The following is a 22,199-nucleotide window of genomic DNA, read 5'->3' as shown; positions in this document are numbered from 1 at the left end:
AGGCTTTCTCATTACTTCGCCCTAGAGATGAGCTCAAGAATAAGACGGTCTGCCCCTAAAGAGAAGGTTGATCTGGACTGCAGGACAAGGTGTGGTGTCCCAGTGCAAGTGGCCGGAATTCTCCAAAGGATTTAACAGGCCGTGATATAAATAGGTGGACTGTTTCCTTTTCTATCTCATTCCACTCAGCCAGAGACTGGCTAGCCCTGTTTCTCCCAGGAGCCTAAAGAAAGGAAGTTTTTTCTCTTTTTCTTCCTGTCTGTAGAGCATCTAGAAATTAACCTGTAAAAGTCTGGAGTGAGTAACTACAAATTCTTGCACACACACATACACATACCCACACACTGCACCACCTTGTATAAGTCTTGTCATATCACAGTGGAGACTTTGGCAGTGGAGCCAGTCTTGTTTCAATACCACTCAAATCCTCCTCCATAAGCCCAACTTGATTCATTTTCAGTTTAATACTAATTGTAGGATCCCAAACCATGGAAAACAATATGATTATTCTTTGGCTTTGCATTCATCTTCTTTGAGGATCTTATAGAGACAAGTAGGCAGCTGAAAACACAATTCTGCTTTGCTCATACAACTAAACACCATGATATTATTATCTAAATTTCACCATAACTTCCCATACTAGTATTAATCATAGAGACAGAAATAATAAAACGAGTGATTCTGGTGAGGGATAACAACAGGCGTGAGGAGTGAGCTTTATTTTTGAGATGCCAGTGGGCATCCACTAGGCATTTGAATAAGCAGGAATTCAAGAATTCTAAGCCAAAAAAATATGGAGTTGGTCATGGGTATGCAGATAGTACCAAATGTCATATCAGAAAACCCAACTTCATAGGGAGAACATGCATACTAAGACAAAAACCTATGAGGACACACTCCCTGGGAACAGCTACTAACCTTTCTGCGCCCCATTTTTCTCAACTGCAAAATGATGATTCAAAATACTTCCCTTCAATCCTTGTACACTGTTGGTGGGGATATAAATTAGTATATCCCTTATGGAAAGCCATATGGATGATCCTCGAAAAATTAGAAGTAAAACGACCATACAATTTAGCAACTCCATTGCTAGGTATATATCTAAAGGAAATCAAATCAGTATTCAAATACATGTCTGCACTCCCACGTTCACTGAAGCAATATTTACAATAGCCAAGTAATGAAATAAATCTAAGTGTCTATCAATAGGTAAATGAATAAAGAAAATGTACTAAATAAGAGTATACACAGTGGAGTATTAGCCTTTAAAATGAAGGAAATACCCTTATTTGTGACTACATGGATGAATCTTGGGGACATTATGTTAAGCAAAATAATCAAGGCACAGAAAGATAGGATTGCATGACCTCATATATGTGTAATCTTAAAAAAGGAAAACTCATCAAAGCACAGAATAGAATGATGGTTCCCAGCAGCTGTGTGGGTTGACTTGGTGAGAAGTTGGTTGAGGGATATAAAATTTAAGAAATATAGGAGGAATAAGTTAAGGAGATCTACTGTATAACATGTTGACTATGTTATAAAAATGCACTTGATAAGTGCTAAGAGAATAAATATTAAGTGGTCCCACCAAAAAATATATGATATATATCATTATATAAGATTTAACCACTCTGCAATGTGTACATATTTCAAAATATCATGTTATATTCCATAAATATATATGTGCATTATACATTTTAAATAATAATAATAAATAATTCTCTTTTCATGGAGTGAATGAACAAATATATGAGGGCAATCAGTAGCATCTGGCTTAGAAAATTTTCTAAATAAGTTACATGGTTAATGTTATTATCTTACTGAGATTGCAGAGAATGAGCTGAGGTTAGAAGCATAAGAAGTGCAGGTAGCTGGAGGAGTCACCTCTGTTTTCCCTGTGAAGCAGATGGCAAATCCAGCTTCCAACAGTGAAGACAAAGGGATGAGATTGAATTCTTGGAGACAGTGTTGAAGACTGGTAAAAACTTCTCCTAGTAATGAAGGACTGAGAACAAATAGAACATTAGGCAGCGTGGGTAGGCAGCTGAGAAGGGTATGCATAAATTTGTACAACTAGAAAACCACAATGCTGTATGATTTTTCTTCAATGGCATCAGCAAGTCTGAAAGGGGTGAGCCAAGACAAAGGGCTAACACAGTGCAGCGGCTGATAGCAAAAGATGATGGGAGCTGAGAACACAGATGGGCAAATAGGTGTGACAGGCTGCTCTGTACTTCACATTTTTGAGATAGGATATAAAGCTGCAAAGACACTAAACCAACACTTTGTCTTGAAAATTGAGGGGTAACTTCTTCCATTTCTCAATTATATTCAAAATGTCCTTTTGTCTCAAGCCACTCTGATTAAATTTTTTTGCTTTATCCACACAAGCCGTGAGGTCCCTGGAAGAGGATAACCCTCTACCATACTCCATGACTACATAGTCCTTCTTCTAATGCACATTGAGTAAGAAGTTCCATCATCAGTACACAGCAGACTCATAGAATGGCAGATGCCATAAATAGCACTCTGGCCTCAGAATCAGCCCTTAAGGCACTTGGATATGGCTAAAAAGCCCATGAGAGTATCTCAAGCATGGAAAGCCAAGACTCTGTGGCAAAAAATGACCTACATGAAAGATCTCTGTGAGTGAGATCCCAGTGGAAAGAAGGGGCCATCAAAGAAGGAGGTACCTTTCTCTGAAGGGAGGAGAGAACTTCCACTTTGATTATGACCTTGTCTAAATAAGGTCAGAGTTTGTAAACTCAAGAGGCTTCCATAGCCTTGGCAGCTCATGACAAGAGCCTCAGGTGATCACTGATGTCATAAGTAGGAGTGTCAATTGTTAAATCAACAACCGGAGTCACTGTGCGCTTGCTCCTCATGTGGGATCTCTGTCCTTAATGTGTTGTACCATGAGAATTAATAGTAAAAATAGTCTTCAAACAGTATTTTATATTTTGTGTGTCTGTGTGGTGCAAACTGTTGAAATCTTTACTTAGTATAGAGTTGATCTTCTGTATATAATTAAAAATGAAACTTAATGAAGAATGGGATGGGAGAGGGAGTAGGAGCTGGGAGGATTTGCAGGTGGGAGGGCATGTATGGGGGGAAGAACCGCTATAATCCAAAAGTTGTACTTTTGAAATTTATATTTATTAAATAAAAGTTTTCTATTAAAAAAAAGTTCCATCATCAAGCTGCGTGTGTTCAAACCTTAGCTCCACTGTCCATAATCTGGGAGCTTTGGCTAAGTTATTGAGCATCCTACTTCATAGAAATGTTTTTAAAGTGTATATAAAATGACTCTCATAATACACTTAGCACAGCACCAGGCAATAATAAAGATTTCAACACATGTTGTTATAATATAAATAAAGATTTTAAAGTAGCACATAATGTGTTTGTTTGGGGTACTGAATCAGACTGGTTCTAACTCAAAAGTTGGGAATGCAAAGTTAGTGGTAGAATTTCAGAGAGAAGACATGAAGGACCCCTCCAAGCACTGCTCGAGGGAAGGCTGTTTGCCAGGGCCTCTGAGTTCAGAAATCTTCAACATAATTGAGAAATATGTTCCTCGTGCTTTCCTAATTGGAGTAGAGCAGATGGCAGAGGCATTTGTTTAATGAAATATGTCCATTCCATTAAGCAAAACCATTGGGGATTTAGGGCTGCAATACAATATCCATTGTTACCCCACCTCTTGGGAGACCAGGGCAGTTTCAGGGATTTAAACAAACTTGGATTAAAAGTTGGAAAGGAAACAACGCTGGTGGAGGAACTGATAAACCCAAAGCTAAGTTTGTGAGCTTCTGACTATAATGACATCTTGGACAAAGAGCCATTGCCTTGAGTGCCTCGTGTGGATTCTGGGCATGGGTAGAGCCAAGATCAATAAATCAATCAAACTGTGAGCCAACCAAACTGAACCTGTTGGGATCTTCCACACACAGCTGCAGGTTTCTTGCTCTGTGCCTTGCTTTTGCTAGTCTTTTTGGCTGGGATACCGTTCCTATCTATGCACATCATCTCCTTTGTAAAGACTTCTCTAACATCCCCATCAGGAAGCAATCAAAAAACCTTCAAGACATATCCACTGAAGCTCTCCCATGACTCATAACTCTCTACTATGATTTACTTATTGTCATATCTATACAGGACTTCTTAGGATTGAGTGATCTCCTTGCTCAACACGAAAGGCCACAGATGCGGCACACACATAATAGCCTGCCTATTAACTCAACAGAGTTCACAGAGAATGCAAAGAGGAAGGAAGTAGGAGGTTAAAAGGCCCAGTGCCCTTCCGCTGACTTTCTTCGCATCTCCATGTCCTGTGACCTTCCGCCTAACCAGGGAGGAGTGCCCATCTGATCAGTAGAACCTCAGAGTGCTCGCTTCCTCGGGCTCCACATGTTCCTCCATTTGTTCCAGACTCACCCACTGCTCCTTTTAAGTCTCTTCTGATGAACCATTCTTTCCTTTCAGGTTTTTAAATGCTCCTGGAGTCACTTCTCAAACCTCTTCTGTTTCTTCCTATTTTCACTTTCTGTGTTATCCCATCCAGAACCATAACTTTAAACACCATCTGATGTTCCCAGTCACCCAAAGCTATAGCTCTACTTCTGCCTGTTCACGCACTCAAGATTTAAATATTTGGCTGGGGCCAGTGCTGTGGCATAGCAGATAAAGCCACTGTCTGCGGTGCCGGCATCCCATAAGGATATTGGTTTTAGTCCCAGCTGCTCCACTTCCAATCCAGCTCTCTGCTGTAGCCTAGGATAGCAGTAGAGGATGGCCCAAGTCCTTGGGCCCCTGCACCCACATGGAAAGACCCAGAGGAAGCTCCTGGCTCCTGGCTTTGAATCGGCACAGCTCCAGCCATTGTGGCCATCTAGGGAGTAAACCAGCAGATGGAAGACCTCTCTCTTTCTTTCTGCCTCTCCTCTGTCTGTGTAACTCTGACTTTCAAATAAATAAATAAATATTTAAAAATAAATAAATATTTAGCTACTTTTACCACAATTCCAGGGAGAAGTAATAAGCATCTCAAATTTAATATGATAAAACATAATTAAATATTCATTTTGTCACCCACCCACCCACCCTGAATTATTGCCTACCCATTTCTCAAGTCAAAATGTAGGAGTGATCTTTCTGTTATCTTATTCTCATTCCCTAAGTCCTATCCATGAGCAATTTTATCTCAGGTATCCTCCAGAATACATCCTGAGCCCAGTCATTTCTCACTATCTCTCCTGTTAACAGCTTTGCCCACATCCTCATTAGTTCTCGCCTCGGAAATCGCAACCATTGTAAGTGCCCCCCTCTCTCTTCTCAGCCCCCTGCAGCCAACTCTTCACCTCGAAACATAGATCAGTACAAATATCCCCACTAGAACCTGCCTACAGTTTCTCAGCACACTTAAAACAAAATCTCAAATTCCTTGAGTGACCAGCTAAGGTTTTAAAAGATCCAGTCCACCTATCTCTGACATCAAATCCCAACACTTGCCCTTCCATCTGTTACACGTTCATTATAATGGTCTTCTTTTCCATGAACACTGAACTCATCCCTGGAGTGGGACTTCTGCCTTTGCTGCCCCTTAGCTTTGCCTATTTCCCCCCCAATTCTTTGTATGACTGCTACCTTCCCATCATCCAAACTTAACCTTCCTTTCCTTCAAAGAGCCTTCCCTGACCACCAAAGCCAAGGCACCTCCTCCATTATTTACTTATTTTAAGTGCTTACGTTTTCATTGCCTGGCAATGGACAGGCAATGAAGAAATGTGCACTCATACACTTCCATCCTTCAGATATGGCTGGAAAGGTCAAGAGCTTGAATTTCATGACAGTACCCTGGCCTTTGATTCTGTCTACCTCTTTAACTTCAATAACTTACATCTCTACTCCTTCAACCATGTATTCTGGATCATGCCACCATTATCCTTTATAACTGTTTCATCTATGACATCTTTTTCTTCCTCCATAATGATATATCTGGCTCCTCAAATCCCCTGTTAGTGTCTTCCTATATTGGCTTCCATCTATATCCAACTGAGATTCTGTGACTCAACACTGAAACCTTGATTTTTTCTTTTTTCAAAAAAGTTTTTTTTATTTATTTGAAAGGCAGTGTTACAGAGAGAGGAGGAGAGAAAAAGATTGATCTTTCTTCTGCTGGGTCACTCCCCAAATGGCTGCAGGGGGAGGAGGAGGGGCTCTAGGCCAGGCCAAAACCAGGTGCCTGTAGCTTCTACCACACCTCCCACATGGCTGCAGGGGCACAAGGACTTGGGCCATCTTTTGCTGCTTTCCCAGGTACAACAGCAGGGAGTTGCACAGGAAGTGGAGTAGCCAGGTCTCAAACAGTTGTTCATAGGGGATGTCATCAATGCAAGCAAAGGCTTAACCTACTACACCACAATGCTGGCCCATCCAACCTCAATCCTAAATTAATCCAATAGTTGGACAGCTTTGTCTACTGGAAAAAACATTTCAGTTTAGCATCACTACAAATCCATTGTTCCCAGTGCTGTCTGGCAATTCTCCTGCAATTCTCTGTTCAATGCTCTTTAAAATGTAAAACAGTGGCTGTTCCAAATTTCTTGACCTACCATACCACCCATCCTATCATTCACTTGACTGTCACTCAAACAGATAACTATGTCATCTACCAAGACACAATGGAAGCCTCTGGATTCCTTCTTCCTGTACTCTATTGATTAGCCCCTTCTCTCTTGTGTTAACAACCTCTCTCTCTCTCTCTCTCTCTCTCTCCCTCAACTATTCCTGCAGTATTTAGATATCAAATTCTCTCAAATTTTATTTTAAAAATAAAACCCATATGCAAGATAACATCTTACTCTCTCCTCCAGAGACAAGCTGCCTGAAGCATCTGTCTAACCTAGCTGTCTCTACTCTCTCACCTCCCACACTTCACCCATTCTTCATCCTATTGTAATATGGTTTTCTCCCCAATTACTCCATTAAAATCACTCTTGCTAGGGGTACTGGTAGTTTGTCACTAAACCCAGGGGAAAAGTTTCATTACGTTTCTAAAATCAATCCTTAATATCGCTGCAACATTGAACACTCAGTCATTCTTGAAATGGTTATTTTGTGTTTACTTTTAGCTTTGTGACACTATAATCCCTTGACTGCCTCATCTCCATTTAGCAATTTCTTCTAAATCTCTCTCTAACTCTCCTCTTCTTCTATGCGTCCAATGAATTTTGACATCCATTAAGGCTTTATCTTTGGCTTCTTATCTACTTGCTAGAAACTCTCTCGTGGTTCTGAGAAATCTCTTTCAATCACATGACTTCAGTCATCTCATATGTGTTGCTGAAAACAAAACTCTGTATTCCCCAACCTCCCTTACAAATATGTCTATCCAACTTCTTACTGTACATTTCAAATGCCAACAAATACTCATATTTTAGATGTTCAAAGCTCATTTCACAGCCTTCTCTTCTTTTTCAAGTATGATCTACATCTCAGTACATTTCACATTCATCCTGCAGTTGATCCAATTGGAACACTAAGAAACTTCCTCAACTTCCTTAACTTCGTCACTTCCCACATTTAATTTGCCAGGCTAATTTTACCTTCTTCTTAAAGTTATCTACACAGTTCAAATCCACTCACTGAGTTTCTAGAATCAGCTGCATGACTGGTCGTATTACTTCTAGACTTTGTCCTCCTAAACAGTAGCCAGAGCCATCTTTGAACGTACAAATTTATTCATGAGATTCCTCTATCTTCAGACTTTTGATGGCCCTATATTGCTATTACAATAATTTATAATTTTCTCTTTATGATATATAGGATCCAAACACTTCACTCCTGTATGTCTTCCCAGCCTTAATTCTTTCACTCACCCTTAACAACTGAGCTCTGGAGAAGCTAACGTATTCCAGCCCCTACAGTTCCTAGGCCATGCAGGTTCTAACTCACTCATGTTATTTCTTCACTTTCTTCTCATTGTCTAGTTCAATCTTTTCTACTCTGTCTTGGTACCCCTTATTTACTCTTTAGATTTCTGCTGGCATATCACTTCTTTTTTTTTTAAAAGATTAATTTATTTGAAAGTCAGAGTTACAAAGAGAGAGGAAAGGCAGAGAGAGAGAGACAGGTCTTCCATCTGATGGTTCATTCCCCCAGATGGCCACAACAACTGAAGCTGCGCAGATTTGAAGCCAGGAGCCAGGAGCTTCTCCCACACAGGTGCAGGGGCCCAAAGGCTTGGGCCATCTTCTACTGCTTTCCCAGACCACAGCAGAGAGCTGGATTGGAAGTGGAGCAGCCTGTCCCAAACCAGCACCCATATGTGACCCTGGCACTGAAGGCCAAAGTGTTAACCTGCTGCCCAACAGCACCGGCCCTGGCATATCACTTCTTATAGAGGTTCTTTCTATCTCTCAGAATTTGGATATGCTACCCAAACTCCATAGCACTCTGAATTTACCCCAGTTATGGCAGTAATCACTACATTTTTTTTTCTATTTGAAAGGCAAAGTTGCAGAAAGAAGGAGGAGGATGAGAAGGGAGAGCAAGTGAGAGAGAGAGAAAGAGAAAGAGAGAGAGAGAGAGATCAATTTTCCATCTGCTGGGTCACTCCCCAAATGGCCACAGTGGCCAGGGCTGGACCAGACTGAAGCCAGGAGCCCAGAGCTTCTTCCCAGTCTCCTATATGAGCGCAAGGGCCCAAGCACTTGGGTCATCTTTAACTGTTTTCCCAGGCACACTAACAGGGAGCTGGATTGAAAGTGGAGCAGCCAGGTCCCAAACTGGCCCCTTTATGGGAAGTCAGGTGTCACAGCTGGAGGCTTAACGTGCTATGCCACAATGCAGGCTCCAACTCTGGGATTTAACTGGCTCTTTTTAAAGATCTTTTGATACATGATATACATACCACAAAACCACCCATTTTATGCATCTAACAAAATGAATTTTAATATATTAACAGCTGTAGAACAATCCCCACATTCTAATTTAGGACATGTCCAATCTCCACCCTCCTAGCATGTAAGCAGCTCAAAGGAGTTGCCATGTTTTGTTGATCTTTAGAATTTCAGAGCATAGCAGAATATCTACCTCCAAATAGATATGTGTTGGACAAATTAAAAAATAAATAAAAGGAAAAACTAATGCCCAAACCAAGACATGCTGCATTTCTCTGTATTGGATATGGCAACCTAATTCTGAAACTCTCACTTTCATACACTTTCTCTACCCTCTTCCTAACATTTCACCAACTTCCCCACAGGGCAGTCACTGATGAATTTACTCTGACAGTGAAAATAAGACTTCAAAATATCCAAGGGACCAAGAAATCCAGCACTGTGCCTTTAAGGATGATTCAAGCCTATCTAGAAACTCAGATTTTCCCATAATGAAGTTAAGTCTTTATTCCTCGAACACTAGAGATTTCCTCCACTAATTCAATACAGGTGAATGTGAAGCATCTCCATCCTGAGTTTCAGTTTCTATGTTTCTTATCTTTCTAAAATCTTCAAGCTGATGTAAAAGAAACAAGTGTTCTAGCCAAAATTATGGCCACAGTTTGCCAAGCAACCTGAAGTAAATCACTTCACATCTTGAGACCTGGGTTTGCTCATCATATGCACCTTCTCTCTCCACACTCTGATTTACCAAAGATGAAGTTAGTTACAAGGCAAAAACAAAGCCCCTTAAAAAGTAAAAATCATTGTGTAAATATAACAGGTCTTACATGGCCCCCATTGTCTGTAGCTTATGTTAGTCATTTACTTAAAGACACTTGTGATGAACGTCACTATTAATACAACCCAACACTAGACATTCAAACATATAAAAGCCTTCATGCACAGAGCTGATGCACTGTGATAAAAGGGTGTCTGCTCTGTCTCAGAGCCTGTTCTGAATTCACAATCAATTCTAATGGTCATGATTTTATTTCTCAAATCATAGTAGATTGGAAATAGAAAAAAAGGGGGGTAGAGAAACTATTCCAGCAAATGCAGTAGAAGGTAAAAGCTGACAACAAGAGAAACATACGGGAAAAAAAAGAAAGATACACAAAAGAGACAAATGAACCCAGAATATTACAGCCAGGGGGCAATCAGAGTGGGGCAGAGTCCTTTCCCCAACTGCATCGTGAAGAGTGAAAGGTTACTGTTTACGATGACCATTCTGATCATCAAGAGACTCTACTGCTTGCAAATCAATTGCAAAGAGATAAATGTATAATTTTTAGCATAAATTGACTCTTGCTTTTTAAAATCATAATACAGAAATGAAAACAGAAATTATCTTTGATCTCTAAACTATTAAATTAATGTTTTGGGAACACACTCGAATCAGTGCCCATATGTGATGCGGGCAGTGCAAGCGGCAGATTTACCCACTACGCCACAGCGCCAGCCCTCTATTTTCCAAATCTTTTGAGACATAGAGAGAATATTCTTCATCCCTGGTTGTGAAACAACCCTTTCCTAGGACCACAGAGCTATTTAGAAAAGGGAAAATCCATGAAATGTATTGCATATATGTAAAATTATCCAGGAACTCAACCGAACATAATCAGTGTAACACAGGATTTTATGGTTTGCAATCGTGCATTAATGCTGGGATGATCGTCTCACTCTACTCCTCACCCAAAAGCTCAGTTTAAGTAAGAATTGTGTCTGCTTTGATCTCACCACTGTCTCTCTATATCCTAGTGCCTAGTGGAGTACCTAGCATACAGAGACCTCTCACAGCATGCAAATAAATACTATGGGGAGTACCACACACAGCATACTTAAAGCAGTATGATACTCTAGAAAAGGATCCATGTTCTCAATTTCTTCTCTATTCAGTGAAGATAACCCTGGAAGGTAAAAAAAACTATGATAGGCAAACCCAATCTTTTTTTAATTAAAAGGGAATTATAGAGAAAAAAAGAGAGAAGATCACATAACTATGCTTTTCCTACTTAGAAAGGTGGACCCTGGATTCATTCTCATGTGCTTTTCACTATTCCATAAATGGGAAGGAAATTGATGTGATATGAGCCTGGATATTTCAAATGAATCTTCCAAATTTTTCTTTGACAAGTTCTGCTTACAGATGTTCGAAAGACAAGATGTATTGTCCATAGGGTGAAAAACTGAGATAGGTAAACAATTTCTTCATAGTACTATATCTGCCTCTGGGTACCTGGTCCACTAGCAAAATAGTTTAGAAGACAATTTTGAAATCCCTGGAGATGGTTTTGCCTTGATTAAACCCTTATTATTTTGTCTCCAGGATTGAAATGAGCTATGAAATTAAGAGCATTGACTTGGTTCCATTTCATGTATCCTTCCTTCTCAGACCCAAGAAATTAACTCCTCTTCAGATTGACAAATAGACATTATACCAGCATTGTCATCATTATAAACTTGTGTTCTTCCATAATTGCCCTTCTTAATTAGCCTGGGTTCTTTGAGGACATACTCAATAGTGTTGGTAATCCATCACCTAAAGCAGTGATTGTTACATAGTTGATATTATATGTGGAGGAAAGACAATGGATAGTTAAACAGAAAGTCATAATTTTAATCACCATCATGGTAGTAGAAAAAAATCAGCGCTCCTGAGATGCTGATGAGGGATACATCAGTCACAGTAGCAGTATCCGTTGTAACTAGTGTTACATAGCTTATGTTGTAACAACAATCATGAAAACAGGAACTGGATATCTAGATGCAAAAAAGCCTTCAGCATATACTTCACATCACACACAAAAATTTACTTAAAATGTATGCATGATAGACCTAAATGGGAAACTTAAAACTATAAAATTTCTGGGGGAAAACCTGTGACTTCAAGTTAGGCAAAGATGTCTAAGAAACAACAAACACCTAATGCATGATCTCTAAAAAGAAATGGATAAATTGGATTTCATCAATATTCAAAATTATTTCACAAAAGATACTGATCAGAGAATGGAAAGATAAACCATAGACCTGGGTAAAACTTAAGTGAAAACTTATCTGAAAATGGACTTATATCTAGAATATGTAAAGAATTCTCAACCATGTGGGGAATGAACCAGCAGATGGCAGATTGATTTCTCTCTCTCTCTCCCTCCCTCCCTCCCTCCCTCCTGTCTCTGCCTTTTAAATAAAAATAAAGTGGCAGTGCAATGTCTTGGAGGTAATAGAACTGTTTTACATTTTGATTGTGGTGCTAATTATATAACTATAAATTTCCCAAAACTCTTTAAAATTGTCTTTAAAACAGTAGATTTTATTGCATGTAAAAATTTCAAATGATATATGTTGCACTCTAAGAAAAAAAAAACACAAAACATATAGCTAGAAATTTTCCTAAAAGTTTTTCTAAAATAATAATAACTGCTAATATTTGTTGAGTCAGTACTATGAGTCAGGCTACAGGCTTTCTGCACTTAATTTCCTTTACTCCCCAGAATCACCCTTTGAGGTAGGAACTCTTGTTATTCCCTTCTGCAGTGCAGGAAAAGGAGAATCATGAGGCACAGTGACTTTTCCCCTGACCTCACTTCCCAGTGTGATGCCAGCAGCTGCACTCCAATCCCTAACCTCCATGGCATCCCACTGGTACGAGGGCAGGACACAGATCCGAAGCCAGAGCACAGTCTCAGCCTCGCTCTGCTGTTGGCATTCTGTGCACGTAAACAAGTTCTACTCTTTCTGTGCTTTCCTTTTCTTTTACCAAAATCCAAGACCCTGGGAAAATATTTCTCCGTTTCTGTAAATCCAAGTGTAGAAGTATATGAATTACTTTTCATTAAATAAATATGGAAAGATCCATATAAAATAAAATAAAATAAATATGGAAAGATCCATATTTCTCACTGATTCAGATTCTTGACTTGCTCTCCTGCAGTCCAGGTGGGCCCTGGTATGTAAACTTCCACCTTAGTGTTTTAGTCTTTAAGATTAAGGCACAGTAGCTTGAGAACCACACAACACATGCTACGAAGCTCTTGACTTGAAATTGCTCAAGGATGAGCAGCTGAAAAAGAAAGGTAAACCCTCCATAGTAACTCAGAGGGTTGGGTCCTGTTAGATTCTTTGCTGAGAATGTGACATTTCAAGCGGTGGTTGAGAATCACAGACTCAAGGCAGGAAAAGGAAGGTTTAAAGTCTCTCTCTCCTTCAGCTCCCTCATACACTAAATGGGAAAACATTAGATGTATGGGGTTGCTACAAGCGTACATGAAGCACCACACATAGAGCGCAGTGGAGTTCTGTATAAATCAATGATGAGTCTCTCTCACAACTATTGTGCTATCAGTAAGGAGTTCAGTTTTCTGGAATCCAAGAAGAAAGAAGGAAACAAGTGCTCAGAGAAGAAAAAGGAGTTGTGCAAGGTCAAGTGGCTAACAGAATGAAGACTAGCACACTGATCAGCATAGCGCTTGAATAAGACTAAACGCCTTCTGTTCTCCACGAAGCCCTGTATGCCTCTGACCTTGTTGAAGAAGCCGTGTCCTTCACGTTTCTCTGAGATCTCCCTTTCATCACCATCTGTAATGTGAAACTGGCAAGAGCTGTAAACCCCTACTCTCCTGTGCCACAGCGGGAGGGGTCCTCAACAAGATTGATCTCTTCATCTTTCTTCAGAACACAGACAGTTCCCACAGGGCCTGTGACTGCCCAGAAATGATTCTCTATTTGGCACTGTCTTCTCTCGTGTATCATCTCCTGTTCCTCACTGGAGTCATCACCACTGGCACGCTCTGGAATTGCACTTAGAGGCCTTTTTTTCTTCTTTTTATTTGTTCCCTCTCAAAGTAGTCATATAATCAACAACGCTCTTGAAGTCTATATATCCGTGACTCCAGTAGTTTTCAAGCAGGGAATGAAAGGAACTACCTGGAGCCATTTTCCATTGTCACAGTTGGGGAGGGGGTGAAATACTGGCTTTTAGTAAGGAGAGGCTAGGGATGCTGCTAAACATCCTATAATACACAGGATGGCTCCCAAAAAAGACGTACCTGGCTCAAAATGACAGTAGTGCAAGGTTGAGTAAGTCTTCTCTATATTGATGCAAACACTTTCACCTCTTTGCCCATTTCATTCTTATCACACCCTTGAGATGAAAGTCATACTCATCCCCCAAATTCTCCTTATAATGAGGTGGGATATAAGCAGACACTGCCACTGCTATACCAAGAAAACTGAGACCCAAGCAGGTACCAAGAATGGCCCAAGATCACAAGATGAGGCCGTAGCAAAGTCAAGATTTGCAATTTCCTTACTCCCAATGCTACCTCACTGACAGTATGTCTTTAAGAAATGTGATTTTAAAATGTTTCCTTCTGCAGCCAGTAAAAGTGCTAGAAAGCCAGAAAACCTTGAAGCTATAAGTAAATATAACCTTGCGCACAACCACAGAATATTAGCCTAGGAAAGATCCTTAGAGAGGATTGAATTCTCTTCTCTCATTTTACAGGTTGGGAGCGAAGGGTGCATGCCACAAAGTAGATGTGTCGTAGTAGAATATTCACCCAGGAAGTAGCCTACTGGGCACAGCAATGGGAAAAATATCTGAAACCTCAGAGTCATCTGCAGGGTTGCATTTATATAAGAAAGATAGAGGGAGTTACAGAAAAACAAACTCAAAAATTACACAAGGGCAAATGTGTTGGTTGTTGGAAGGAACAACTAAGATTCAAAAAGTAGATTCTGAGAAGACTAAAGGAAATAGGGAAAGAGAAGAAATAAAAAGAAAAAGAAATTACACATAACCCTTTGTATTTTGGGATTCCTAAGAGCATTAATTCCCCACAGGACTGAGAAAAAGAGAATCTGCCACGCGAACTAAACTTAAACTATATTTTTAAAAATTCTTGGGCAAGTACTGTGGATTAAGCTTTGGATACCTGCATTCAACATCAGTGTGCTGGGGATCAAGTCCCGCCTCTGCATCCAACCCAACTCTCTGCTAATGTACCTAGGCAGCAGATGATGATGACCAAGTACTTGGGTTTCTGCCACCCACATGGGAGACCCAGATGGAGCTCCTGGCTCCTGGATTTGGACTAATCTAGCCCTGAATGTTGTAGACAACTGGGGAATGAACCAGCAGATGGAATCTCTCTCTCTCTCTTTATCTCTCTGTTTTTCAAGTAAATAAATAAAACTTTTAAAATATTATCATTATTTTCTAACCACAAAGGTTCTATGTACTTATTACATTTAGATAAATATTAGATATAATACAGGGCATGAAATTTTTCCCAGTGTCTCCTGACATGACCACTATTATTAGCTTAATCTAAGTTTATATTCCAGTCTATAATCTACTTTAAAAGCTATGGAGTATTTACCTTTTTTATAAAAGTGGTAGCTACACAAATAAATGTTGTCTTGATTTTTCCCTTGAATGTATAATGGACATAATTTCACTTTAATACATGCAGAGACATCTTATCCTTCTTCCTGTCTCTGTAATATTCTATTATGACAACATGCCATAATTCACTGTTGATAAATATGAGTCTTCACTCTAGTATGAGGATTTCCATATAGGTAACAGCTCCTACCTAGAAGTGAAGCTATAATGGAATTCTATGGAATCTTACATTAAGATATGCACATTTAAATTCTGATAGATTATCCTCTCATAACGATGATAAATTTGATCTCCTCCAAAGTTGGCATTTTAACTCCATGTCTACCTTCCCCTTGAAGACTCCCTGATCCTTCTAGTTGGGAATAAGTCTTCACCCTCCAAACCTTCCTACCTCTTGTCCACACGCTTCTCTCTCCCCAGCAGCAGCCGCACATTTCAGTTCACTAGCTTTTCCTCTCCTGATGACAGCATCTAGAACAGGAAATGTGGGTGAGAGAAAGATGAGGATGAAGCGCAAATTTAAGGGCTTCATTAGCCACTTGCAGCCCCTTGCTTTTTCTGCTGATCTCACCTGAACAGGTTCTGCCAAACAGGAAGCGTGGCTGGCTATGCCAACCAGTGAAAAATGAATTAAGACGGACAGCTCATTAGAAGATCAAACAATCCATACAACTGAGTCACCCAGACCTTCTGGAGATGTTTCCCAACTTCAAATGTCCTAAATAAATCATCAGCCTTCCAGGAAAAATCCTATGTGCTTTGTCCTGAAAATCAAAGCAGCGTGTCAATTTTCTCTCTTCAGAGGAAAGCTCTGAACTGAAACCATCGTCAAGAATCAGGACCAGAATAAGAGATCAGCCTTCCCCAAGTGCTTATCCTGGGCAAAAAGGCCCAAAAGCCTGTTCCCTGAAGCCCCGGGACCATGATATGCTTTAGAGAATAAAGGAGTGGTCCAAATAAATCAGCTAACACTCCACTTGGTTTTTCCTATTACATATTCACAAATCACATTCAGAACCTCGAGGCTCTGACGAGGCTTTAGGAAGACTTCTGTTGCTAAGAAACTTGTTTAATATGTTAATATTCTAAATGAGACACTTGGAAAACATGGCCATCTTCTTTATAGCCCGATCCCCTGGAGACCCTTCTCCTGGGATGGGTGCTATTTGGAAATCAAGCAAAATCACTTTATGGTTTGTAAAACATGATATTAATATTCAACACTGTTCTAAAAGCATGACTAGCAATAGCACAGACATTAAATTAACATGCAATTATTATCAATTTTATACCAGGGGCTGGCATTGTGGCATAGTGGGTTACAATGTTGCCTGCAACATGGGAATTCCATATGAATTCTGGTTTTGTCCCAGCTGCTCCAATTCCAATCCAGCTCCCTTATAATGCACCCGGAAAAAAACAGAGAAAGATGGCCTAAGTACTTGGCCCTCTGCTATTCATGTGGGAGACGCAGATAGAATTCCATACTCCTAGCTATAGTCTGGTCCAGGCTTGGCCACTGGGGCCATTTGAGGAGTCAACCCATGGATAGAAGACCTCTCTATCTCTTTCTCTTTCTCTGCAACTCTGCCTTTCAAATAAATAAATAGAATCTTTAAAATTAATATAATTAGACATTTATTATATAAATACTATTTACCTATAATATAAATGTTATTATATATAAACTCATTTATATACATATATATATATATATATATATACTCATTTATTTACTTAGCTCCTTACTATAGTTAGTTGTTATAAGGCTCCTGCCCTCTGGTCTAGTTCCTGGAGTAGTTTAATTTACACACATGACATCCCTACACCCAACCCTACTACAACTCCATAAGTGGTTCTGGGAGTTCAGGGGAAAGTTTTTGCCAAGCAAATAGACCTGCTAAAGAACAAAATGTCCCTGGGAAGAGGGCCTCCTATCTAATGGAAAGACAAGGTCAGCTGTATCGGCATTCCAGTGTAAACAGGACACAGACACACTGCGTGAGCACTTCAGCAGAATCTCCTTGTCTGTGAAATTGTATGAAGACCCAGACCTTGAAAGCTCACTTAAGTTGTTTTATTGTAAAAACAACCGGAACTATTTGGATTCTTTATGAAATTTGTCCTGGAGTCATAGTAAATGTGTGAGGGTTGAACACATCAAGTCTACTTTGGGGAGTCAGGATATAAAACTAACTCACTAGCTTCTGTGCCCAAAGGAATGAGTTCTCCTACATTATCAGAGGGAGTAAGACTCTCTCATATCATTAGTAGTTATAAGAGTAGTTTGCTGATATCTACCACCTTTTAAATGCACACAGCACTTGGTCCAGTAGTTCACCCACTAGCTTAACCAACAAATATTTATTGAACACTGTTGGAAGTGCTGGAGATACAGTAGGAAAGAAAGACCGAAGCCTATTTCCTCATGATGCTTATGTTCTTTTAAGGGAAGACATACAATAAACAAACAAGTGGATGAATAATACTTCAATATTGGTAAACAGCATACAGAAAAAAAAAAAACATGTTAAGGAAAAGGGAGAATTCCAAAGTAGAATGAGGGCATTCAGGGCAGGCCACCTGGATCAAAGAAAGACTGAGCAGATGCCTGAAGAGAGCGAGGGAGTGAGCTATGTGGGCAACTGAGCAGACTCTGGGTGTGAGTGAGAGAAACAAGTTAGCAAAGGTAGCTAGAGGGTTTTTGCTTAAGCTGCTATGAGGAAAAAGCTTCAAAGGAATATTTTAAGAAGCAAAGACAGGAATTTATCCTATCAATACATGTACAGGGGGCTGGCACTGTGGCGCAGTGGGTTAATGCCCTGGCCTGAAGTGCTGGTATCCTATATGGGCCCCAGTTTGAGACCCGACTGCTCCACTTTCTGTCCAGCTCTCTGCTATGGCCTGGTAAAGCAGTGGGGGATGGCCCGGGTCCTTGGGCCCCTGAGCCCATGTGGGAGATCGGGGGGAAAGCTCCTGGCTCCTGGCTTTGGATCAGCACAGCTCCGGCCATTGCAGCAATCTGGGGAGTGAACCATTGGATGAAGGACCTCTCTCTCTCTCTCTGTGCGTGTGTGTGTGTGTGTGTGTAATTCTGACTTTCAAATAAATAAATAAATCTTTAAAAAAATATATATGTACAAACTTAAGAAAATAACATGCATATGAGAGCATTATAACACAAAAGACTGGAAGTAAAAACCAACCAATAAAAAACTGGAGAACTCAATTATTTGTACAAACATACAATGGCATATTACCCAGCTGTTGTTTAAAAAATGAGGCCACCTGCCGGCGCCGTGGCTCAATAGGCTAATCCTCCACCTTGCGGCGCCGGCACACCGGGTTCTAGTCCCGGTTGGGGCGCCGGATTCTGTCCCGGTTGCCCCTCTTCCAGGCCAGCTCTCTGCTATGGCCAGGGAGTGCAGTGGAGGATGGCCCAGGTGCTTGGGCCCTGCACCCCATGGGAGACCAGGAAAAAGCACCTGGCTCCTGGCTCCTGCCAGGATCAGCGCGGTGCGCCGGCTGCAGCGGCGGCCATTGGAGGGTGAACCAGCGGCAAAGGAAGACCTTTCTCTCTCTGTCTCTCTCTCTCACTGTCCACTCTGCCTGTCCAAAAAAAAAAAAAAAAAAAAAAATGAGGCCACCTTTTTGCTAACACCACAAGGCAAAAACTGAATGTCTTCTAAGACAAGGAACAAGGAAAGGATATGTACTTCCTTTTTGTTTATTTTTTTTTTATTTGACAGGCCGAGTTAGGCAGTGAGAGAGGAGACAGAGAGAAAGGTCTTCCATCCACTGGCTGCTATGGCCAGCACCCTGCACCGATCTGAAGCCAGGAGCCAGGTGCCTCCTCCTGGTCTCCCATGCAGGTGCAGGGCCCAAGCACTTGGGCCATCCTCCACTGCCTTCCCGGGCCACAGCAGAGAGCTGGACTGGAAGAGGAGCAACTGGGATTAGAACTCAGTGCCCATATGGGATGTCGGCACTGAGGCGGAGGATTAACCAAGTGAGCCACGGCACTGGCCCAAGTATATGTTCTTTCAACACTTTTATTCAGTATAGTACAGGAATTTCTAGCTACTGTGATAAGGCAAGAAAAAAGAAACAAAGGGCATGCATATTAGAGAAGAAGAAATAAAATTACTCCCAACCCCATTTGTAGATGATGTGATGATAATGTGTCTATGTAGAAAATCCCAGTGGATCTGTTAAAAATAATGCCTATAACTTTCCAGCAACAAGTGAGTTCAATAAACTTGCAGGCAACAAAAACAAACCACTAACATTAATCACAAATCTATATTTTAACAGTGAGCCAGGAGAAATGGAGATTATAAACAGTACCATATACAACATCTCTGAAAACAAAATTCACTTCTATGTGAACTTAGCAAAACATGTATGGAGTACATATATTCTATAATTTACACAATGATAATGAAACAAATCAAAAAAAGGCCTAAATAAATGGAGATCAGACCCTGTCCATAGTAAATAGCCAACATAGTAAAAATAGAGATTTCCTAAAATTTGTCTACAAGTTTGATGCAATTACTATCAAAACCCCAGCAAAGATTTTAGAGACACGGACAAGTTTATTCAGAAATTAATGTGAAGAGGGACAGTTCCTAGAATACTTAAAACACTAACAACCTCAACAAATAAGAATAAAGTATACAGAATAAGTCTACCTGATTTCAAGACTTATTGTGTATTACAGTAATTAAGACAGTAAGGGGGCCAGGATTCTCAAGCCACTGCTAACAATGTGAGCATCCCGTAGCAGAGCACGATGGGTTTGAATCCCAGCTGATCCACTTCCAGTCCAGCTTCCTATTAGTGTGCCAGGAAAGGCAGCTCCAAAGATGCTCCAAGTACTTGGGCCTCTGCCACCATGTGGAAGACCAGGATGGAGCTCCTGGTTTGTTCTCTGCCCTGGTCCAGACCTGGCTGTTGTTTCATTTGAGGGATGAAGCACCAAATGAAAGATCTCTTGTGTGTGTGTGTGTGTGTGTGTGTGTTCCTTTCTCTCTGCTGTTCTGCCTCTCAAAAAATTAATTTTTTAAAATATTGGCAAAAGACACAAACATTTTAATTAAGAGGATATTTAGATGACAAATGCACATGAAAAGATGTTCAATATCATTAGCCATCAGGGAAATGCAAATTAAAATACAATGGCAATCATTGTACACCAATAAGAGTGACTAAAATGAAACATAGTGACACCACCAAATACTAGGATGGCAGCAAAGTAACTAGATCATTTATACATTTTTAATGGGAATTTAACATGGTATAGTCACTGTTTAAGAGTGTAGCAGTGTCTTATAAAACTAACCATGCAATTATCAGGCAAACTGGCAATCACACACTTGGGCATTTATCACAAAAAACTAGAAACTTGTTTACAAATACCCCATGTATGAAACCTCATAGCAGCTTTATTCATAATAATAAAAAACTGGAAACAGCAGATGTCCTTCAACGGATGAATAGTGAGACAACTGTGGCACATACATACACACACAGCAATAGAAAAGGAGCAAACTGCTGATACAAAGAACTGAACGACTCCCCAGGGAATTACAGTTGTTGAAAAAGAAGCCAATCCTAAAAGATAAAACTCTGTTTGACTCAATTCCTATAACATTTTCTAAATGACAAAAAAATTTAGAAATTGAGAAAGATTAGTGGTTGACAGGGAAGAGATGAATGGGATTGGGCTGTGAACATATGCGGGCAACTGCAAAGTCCTTATTCAGTGTCTTAACTGCAGTGCTGAATACATGAACCTACACATGATAAAGTCACACTGAATTAGCTATCCAGATATAAATACACTCAACTGAATATGATACACTCATATATGCATACCAAAGAATACAAATAAAATCGGGTAAATGTGAATGAGATCAGTGTACTGTACCAATGTCAATTTACTGGTTGTGAGGTTGTACTACAGCTTTGTAAAATGCTGCCACTGAGGAAAATTAGATAAAGGGTATTACATAAGACCTCTCTATATTATTCTTGCAATCCCACTTCAATCTACAATTATCACATTAACATTTTTAATTAAGATGTAATTGTTTAAATAAACCATGAAATACCAAAAAAGGCTATCCTTTAATATTGAAAAGGGAGTTATAAGATGTTTGCCCATAACACATAAGCAAAAACACAAGGACATATGAGAAACCAAACACTACAAGGAAAGAAGATAGAAATCTCCATGACTAGGAGTTCTGCATCCATGGATTCAATCAATTTCAGATTGAAAATATTTAAAAAAAAAAAACTGAATCTGAACTGAATATACACAGACTGTTTTCCTTATCATTACTGTTTCAACAACAGAGCATAGCAACTATGTATATAACATTTACATTTTATTATGGATTACATGTAATCTAGGGGTGATTAAAATACACCGGAGAATATAGATTATATGCAAATATTATACAATTTTGTTTATATGAAGGGCAGAGCATCAGAGAGACAGACAGACAGACAGACATAGAGAGGGAAAGAGAGAGGTTTCCCATCCTCTGGTTTACTCCTGAAATGCCCACAGCAGCAAGTCTGGTCCAGGCTAAATCCAGGAGCTAGGAACTCCACCCTGTTGCCCCACATGGGTGGCAGGACCCCACATACTTGGGCCATTTTCTGCTGTCTTTCCAGGTGCATTAGTAGGAAGCTAGATTGGAAGCCGAGCAGCCAGGACTCAAACCAGCCCTCTGAAGTGGGATGCCGGTATCAGAAACAGTGGCTGAAACAGCTGTGCCACAATGCCAGCCCACAACAACATTCTATACTAAATACTTGAGCAACTGCAGATT

The 22,199-nt window shown here is 40.1% G+C and overlaps 1 long non-coding RNA gene across 3 annotated transcripts in view; it reads right to left on the bottom strand.

Moving 5' to 3' along the window:
* LOC138850198 (uncharacterized) overlaps positions 1-22,199 on the bottom strand; it is a 359,276-nt gene that overhangs the window by 4,473 nt on the left and 332,604 nt on the right. For all 3 annotated transcript variants that reach the window (XR_016235392.1, XR_016235388.1, XR_016235378.1), the window contains one exon: positions 15,746-15,825. This is a non-coding gene — a long non-coding RNA (uncharacterized LOC138850198). The remainder of the gene's footprint in view (positions 1-15,745; positions 15,826-22,199) is intronic.

Source organism: Oryctolagus cuniculus, chromosome 6, assembly GCF_051225735.1.
Source record: "Oryctolagus cuniculus isolate XC-2025 breed Fujian yellow rabbit chromosome 6, ASM5122573v1, whole genome shotgun sequence".
In the NCBI taxonomy this organism is placed as follows: Eukaryota; Metazoa; Chordata; class Mammalia; order Lagomorpha; family Leporidae; genus Oryctolagus; species Oryctolagus cuniculus.
Note: the sequence above shows the minus strand (reverse complement) of the source record. Positions and strands in the feature narration are given on the sequence as shown.